Source organism: Engraulis encrasicolus, chromosome 6 (genome assembly GCF_034702125.1).
Source record: "Engraulis encrasicolus isolate BLACKSEA-1 chromosome 6, IST_EnEncr_1.0, whole genome shotgun sequence".
Taxonomy (NCBI): domain Eukaryota; kingdom Metazoa; phylum Chordata; class Actinopteri; order Clupeiformes; family Engraulidae; genus Engraulis; species Engraulis encrasicolus.
The window spans coordinates 46,352,680-46,360,179 of NC_085862.1; positions in this window are offsets into that span (position 1 = coordinate 46,352,680).

A 7,500-nucleotide genomic window follows, 5' to 3' on the forward strand; every position below is an offset into this window, starting at 1 on the left:
ACACACACACACATACACACACACACACACACACACGCCTGGACATCCACATCATCAGCACAGTCCCAGGATCCTCTCGAACCACTCCACTCACCTCCTCCACCCCCTCAGCAGCATGAATGTGCAGGATCTGGGTTTGCTGGCTTCTCCGATGGTCTCCATCAGATGATGGGCTGGGGCTCGTGCCCCAGGTTTTGCCCCTCTTTAGCAGGACCGCACAGTAAGGCACTGTGGTGCCCCCGGGCACTAATACCTCACTGGTGCCCCCTTTATGGACAATCATAGGCCTATGTAAAGTCTGTGTCATATGGTGCCCCCTAACTTGCTGTAAATGGTTGGTGCCCCTGGGCGCTGTGCCACTGGCCCTTATGGATAATCTGGCCCTGTCTTTAGTCTCCATCATCACCTCTTCATCCCCCATTACCGTAAGCCTCTCCAGCCCCACAGACCTCTCTCCAACCTGCCCAACCAACCACCCATCCCCCTACTTCAACAACCACAGCTCATGCAGCTCAGGCTACCCTTTCCCTCGTCATCCACCTCCATAACCTCCACACCTACAATCTTCATCCCCCACCAGGGCCCGGGACCACCCACCAGGGCCCAGGACAAAGTCATCTGAAAGGTCCCCCCTCTCAATACATACAATGTAATGGGGTCCCAGCTCTGAACTTAACACCCCATGCTTGGACCCTGGACAACTGACCCATGTTTGCCCCCCTTTGTCCTGGGCCCAGCGAAAAGCTATCAGCAGCACTGCACTGGAGAGTGTTGGATGAGGCCTGCTGGCTGCTGTGATGTCCTGGGCCCAGGGAGATAGGGGGCCCAGAATTGGCTCCTCATTGCCTTGTATGTATTTGGGTAGGTGGCCCTTTCAGATGACTTTGTCCTGGGCCCAGCGAAAGCTTTCAGCAGCACTGCACTCGAGAGTGTTGGATGAGGCCTTTCCTTCTGCTGGGTTTAATGGGAGCTCAATGGTGGGGTGGCGTCCGCGCCAATGTCTTATCTTGAGCGTTTCGCTCGGTGCGTAATTTCAAGAGCAGTATGACGGAATGGAAGAAAGGAGTCGCACACAAGAAGCTGAATGCAGAATCAAAAACTGTATTAAACAAAGCCGAAAAAAAGTAAATAAAACCGACAGACAGGGGACAAACGTTTCGGGTCTAGCCCATCAACTGTGTTCCCAGAACGACTCCTCTCCTCCTTTCCGTTTAATGGGAGCTCTGCAGCGCTGGTTTTGGCTTGGCAACACTGATCTCTCCCATCAGGCTCCAGCGGGGCCGGACAAATACTCGAGATCATCCAGGTCATCATCCCACTTTTTACAAGCACCTCTAGAGATGTAGTGTGTGTGTGTGTGTGTGTGTGTGTGTGTGTGTGTGTGTGTGTGTGTGTGTGTGTGTGTGTGTGTGTGTGTGTGTGTGTGTGTGTGTGTGTGTGTGTGTGTGTGTGTGTGTGTGTGTGTGTGTCTGTGTGTCTGTGTGTCTGTGTGTCTGTGTGTGAATTGAGAATTGAGATAGACCCCTAAGTATTGAGAGAGAGAGAGAGAGAGAGAGAGAGAGAGAGAGAGAGAGAGAGAGAGAGAGAGAGAGAGAGAGAGAGAGAGAGAGAGAGAGAGAGTTTATGTGTCCTTTACAGTATGTGTTTGTGCGGCTTTGAATATCTTATGTGTGTTATCTATATCACGTTTGTTTGTGACTATCTGTGATTGTGCATTTGTATCTAGTAGGCCCCATATGTGTGCATTTGTATATTGTGTGTGTGTGCATTTGTATCGTATGTGTGTTCACACTAGGATAATTGCCCTATGCTTATGCTGTAATGAATTTCAGTGTGTGTGTGTGTATGTGTGTGTAAGCGCACAAGCTTGTGTGTGTGTGTGCGTGTCTGTGTGCCATATGTGTGTGTGACTCTTGAGTGCTTGTGCTTGCTCCCCCCCCCCTTGCCATAACAGGCATGCAGCATGTGTATCTGCCATAAGGGTGGAGACAGCCGGCAGGGCCATGACAAAAACGCCCGAGATGAAATCGATAGCCTCCCAAGATTAGGAAGCCACCCCCTTTTGTTTTGCGCGGAGTGTTTGACTTCCAGTATCTTCCCCCAGAGTCGAGGTGCCGTGGGCCCACTGTTCTTACCCAGCCTTTGATGCTCCGTGCTGGGCTTGTTTTCTTGATTCACCCCCTCCCTCCTTCCCTTCCCTCCGTCTACCCCTCTCTTCCCATTCCCTCCCTGGGCTCTCTGAAGTCTAGTCAACCGCGTGTAGCTTCCCCTGTCGAGTATTACTCAGAGACTGTCACACAGACGTGCCATAAACAGAGACGCCTCGCTAAGGAAGTGTGTGGAGAGAGTATCAGTGTTTCTGTGTGTGTGTGTGAGTGTGTTTGTGTGTGTGTGTGTGTGTGTGTGTGTGTGTGTGTGTGTGTGTGTGTGTGTGTGTGTGTGTGTGTGTGTGTGTGTGTGTGTGTGTGTGTGTGTGTGTGTGTGTGTGTGTGTGCGTGTGTGTGTATGTTTGTGTTGTGTAAGTGCGTGCTCCCTTGTGCTCTGGGGTCTATTTCGCAAACGCGCTCCAAAAGTGTCACCAAGTTCTAAGTTCACTTTTGGGACACGCCACACACACAAACCAGTTATGCACACACAAATGCAAACAGTGTTGCCAGATGTGTCTGATCAAATCCCGCCCAAAAGGTTCCCAAAAACTGCCAAAATGCGCTAAATTCCGCCCAAATTCAACAAATTACATCGACTTCTATGGGCCCTAAACGGCTGGAAAAAAAAACGGCAAATGGCCAATCTTTCCCTTTTTACCCGCAGACGCTCATCCCAAGTAGCCCAATTGGGCGGGCACCCGCCAAATCTGGCAACACTGAATGCAAACAAACGTGTGTACACAAACACACACACACACACACACACGCGCGCATGCGCATGCACACACATACACACACACACACACACACACACACACACACACACACACACACACACACACACAGACACACACACACACATTGGGGTTCCCACATCGGTAGTTGAACAAGTAATCACGCACAGAGAGAGAGAGAGAGAGAGAGAGAGAGAGAGAGAGAGAGAGAGAGAGAGAGAGAGAGAGAGAGAGAGAGAGAGATAAAATGATAAAGTCTTTATAAGGTTTGATGTTCACAGATGAAACTCAAAGCTTCGAGATAACGCCTTGGGGCGTATTTATATAGAAATCCTTTTGCATATTTTACTTTTTTATGTTCTCTTTCTAAAGAAACACCTTGTGCTCTTTGCACTGTTTTATACACCTCTGGTGTGTTGGAATGGATCTTTTGCAGGGAGACAAAAAACACATGTTTGAAATGTGCAGTACTTCACAGTTCTATCCACATTCTGTTGTTGTTTTTTTGATTGCTTCAGTATTTGGCTGCACTTTTATGACGGAGAACAATGTGCTGAATGGAAACATTTGGGAACATTTATCTGTGTTATGGACTTTTATTACTTAGTCGGATTGTTGTTGTTGTTGTTATTTTTGTTGTTCTTATTCTTCTTCTTCTTGCACCTGTGTGTGTTTAGTGTAATGTCTGCACATTCTCTCTCTTTTTTTGCTTCAAGTGTTATATTACATACGTATATAGGCCTTTTTTTCCTTCAGTATAGCTCAAGAGCTTATGCTTGCCGTTGGATGTGGGTGGCCTGTTTAAACCTCCGTCAGTAAGCCTGTTGAAGGACTGTCATCTCCACACAGCCTCCACACCTTAGCCCTTTGCTTACACAGGTGTGAATGCATGGGAACGGGCACGTGGCAGTGACTATGCATGAGTCTGGAGGTGCGACTGTGTAAGTAAGTGCATTGGCATGAAAGCGAGCATGAATTTCCATCTTGGTGTAGTGTGGTGTGCTTGGATGACTGACATTCAGAGGAGGGTATGGAATACTTTTTTTCTGCTACTAATTAGTCATTTCATTTAGCAGCTTCAGTTTCAGTTTCAGTTCATTGAACATTGTTATGCATTCAGCTCATTCAGCAGCTGGGCTCAGTAGTCCTGGGTCAATTGTCCTGGGCCCAGGGAGAGAGGTGGCCCAGAATTAGGCACTTTGCAATGCAGGCCTATGTATTAGGTTTGGGGCCCTTTCAGAGGACTTTTATGTCTCCATCTTGCCTGGACAACCCTGTCAGCGGCCCTGTTCAGAAGATTTGGTGTATCAGTGCCTGTACATTGATGAAGCTGTGGTGTGGTTAGTTGAATGATATTCATATTCATACACAAGGCATTGCTTCTGTCTGCCAGCAGACCTTTAGCTCTTTTACGGTACTGTGGTGACCTAATTATCCATTGCAGTTGTGGCCAGCATTTCCCTACTACTCAGCAGCATCACTATACACTCGTCCTGTCAGAACTATCCACTGCACTGCATTCCCAAGAGGTTTTGTTCAATCAACTTCTGCTCACCTTGATGAAACCTCCGACCCTTAATGCAAGCCAGGTGCGGTTGGACCCTCGCCCTTCCCCTGATTTATGTATGCAGATTGACACTTTGCTGATGCTGGGGAACTGGACCGTTACTCGGTATGAAGAGGGACGTCAGTAGAAGAAGGGAGGAAAGACAGCAAAAGGGGGGGGGGAGAGAGAAGAAGAAAAAAACAGGCCCAATGCTTGTACGTTAGCATGAGTAGCAGCTGTTTGGCTTGGCGTAGCCAGGGAGGCCCTTTCCAGTCACCTGTGTCTCCTGCTAATTATGCAGCGTGTGATTGTGTGTTCGGGGGGGCTTACAAGTGCGTATAGCGACACTGTGAAGTTGAGTGTGTAGTGTGTGTGAGATGGAACAGCGCTGTTTACTTTTGCTTTCGCTTTGAGCGTTCATCTCAGGGTGAACGTCATCGTTGGAACATGGTTGTGTTTGTGTACACTGTGAGCTCTTTTCGTGGACAATTTGTGTAGGAGCAACTGAATGACCACGGACATCTGGACACTGGACATTTCATTTTGTGCAGAGAGCCATTCGGAAACATTTTCTCCCTGGAGGTGCAGACTACCACTTTAAAACGTTGATTTTTCAGGATTAGAGCAATTTGGTTTGCCTTTTACCCAATCAGGAACATCTTGTCATGACATAGGCCAATTAGCCTGACTACAAGCCTGTCCACACACTACAATACAAACATTGCACAGTGCACACAGTAATTATCATCACTCTCAAACTCAAGCATCTGGTTGCTGACTGATTAGATAAGATTCTACCTGTGAAGGCTGTGTCAACAAAAGGCCAGAAGCTAGAGCCTACGTACAGTATTACATGTAATAGCCTACAAGAGGTTGCTTTACTAGGGTACTTCTAGCCAGACGCCTGGATTTGTCACTAGCTGCAGTCATGACTAGATTGGGAGCGTACCTATGTTCCCCGGGTCCTATGTTCCCCGGTCTTTGTATGGGACCGGGGAACATAGGACAATTTTTCTTAAAAAGGGTCCTATGTTCCCCACATTGTATCTGACAAGGGGATAAGGCCCAGGATACTTGCGCATGCATATTTCTTGCACGAACGGTTTCCATGTGTATTTCATGTCAAGTTTGCGCACAGTGGCAGCCAAATACTAACCCTAACCCTAACCCTAACAACAGCAGCAGCAGGGCAGCGGGGAACATAGAACCCTTTTTTGAAAAAAGTAGCGGGGAACATAGGACCCGGGGAACATAGGGATGACCCCACTAGATTACACTACTTAGCGGACATGCTATCCTAAAAGTGTTTCAGTTATTTAGGTGCTGGAGCAATTCGGGGGTATAGAGATACCATCCACATGCTTTCTACAAGTACAAGATTCAAACCAGCGACTCTCAGATGCCAACTGTCTATATGTCTAACTCTTCCTGGCCAGCTGCCTTCATGGACAAGCGAAGGTCAGATTCTCCTGACAGCATCACATCAGCTAATGTGTCAACACGCTCATGTTTCATTCATGACATGCTAACCATTACATTGCTCAATGACATAGTACAATAATACCATATACTAAAGTATACACTGTTGAATGTTAAATTACATTGCTGAACATCATGTTTGTATGTGGTGTGCTGTGCTCTTTTGCAGACAACTTGCGTAGACAAATGCTCACGGACATCTGTGCAGTCTCCTGGGCTTGTCACTGGCTGCTGTTACGCTAACATGGAAAAGGTTATACTGTGTTCACCTCCCCTTACGGCAGCAAAGCAACAAATGTGTCAGTACGCTCATGTTTCATTCATGACACTTTTATGGTACACTGTACATTGCTGAACATGATGGTAAACTATAAACTATACACATGACACTATGCATCGAAGAATGATAAACTATGCATTGCTGAGTATAATGGTTGGCACATGGATATGTTTGTGTACTGGTGTGTTCTTCTGTGGGCAATTTGTGTTGGAAATGGATGTTCAAGCTCTGGATTTTTTCCACTGGTATGGCTGCTGGTCGTCTGGCAGGTCAACACTGAAAATATGTTCACCTGTCTTAATAGGTAATACGTCCTCTCCTGTCTTCTAAAATGGCTGCTCATGAACAATTGCATCTGTTCACCCTCATGTTTCATTCAGGGCATCTATATTGGGAGACTATACATTGTTGATACATTGTGTATTACCATAGCATATTGTAGGATATCTATCGTACGGTACAATATATCTCTTGCACTCAGAAATTCAAAAATAGCTTGACCAGCTGTAGCCGTGTCAGCACGGTCATGTGTTTTTCATGTCATCGTTACCAGTAAGCTATACATTGCTGAAGTGTATTATTGATCGTCTGTCCCCCACGCCCCCCCCAGTTGTACTGTATATCTGAATAGCTAATTGATTATACCGCATAAATGCTGTCGAAGAGAAACACAACACCCATAAACAACAAGTGGGATTACTTGTCTTCTATATTTAGTGTTTATGTACATGGATACTGGCAGAACAACGCTGTACACGTGACACGCAAGTGGTGAAACACAGAACACTTTTCTTTTTTTTAAACACAGCAGCACCAGGGCAACGAGGTGGGGCCGCGAAATACATCATGGGAGAGACTGGGGGAGAGGAATGTCTCAACATCAACCATTCATAGATTTTTTTTACATTATCCTCATAGCAGTTATAATTACCATCAATAACAAAAAATACAAAAAAACATGAACGACAAAAAAAAATGAAAACAACAAAAACAAAACAAAAACAAATAAACAGAGCAAAAAGGAGGAGGACGTGTGAAATAATTTAAAACTCTCCTTGACATGTAGTGAGTATGCTATGAGAGAAGGGGAGCAGAGGGGAACATTGGGTGGGGTTTGGTGGGTGGTTGGGGGTGTGTTGAAGAGTCAGTGGGTTTGGGGCAGGGTTGGACCAGGTGGTGTTGGGGAGGTACTGGACCTACACACTGATCTCTGTGGGTCAATATGACACTCGAGTCAACAGAGGAGCTGATGGGAGGCAGGAGGCGGGAGGCAGATGGAGGGATAAATGCAGGGTTCATGCAGTAACCGACAGC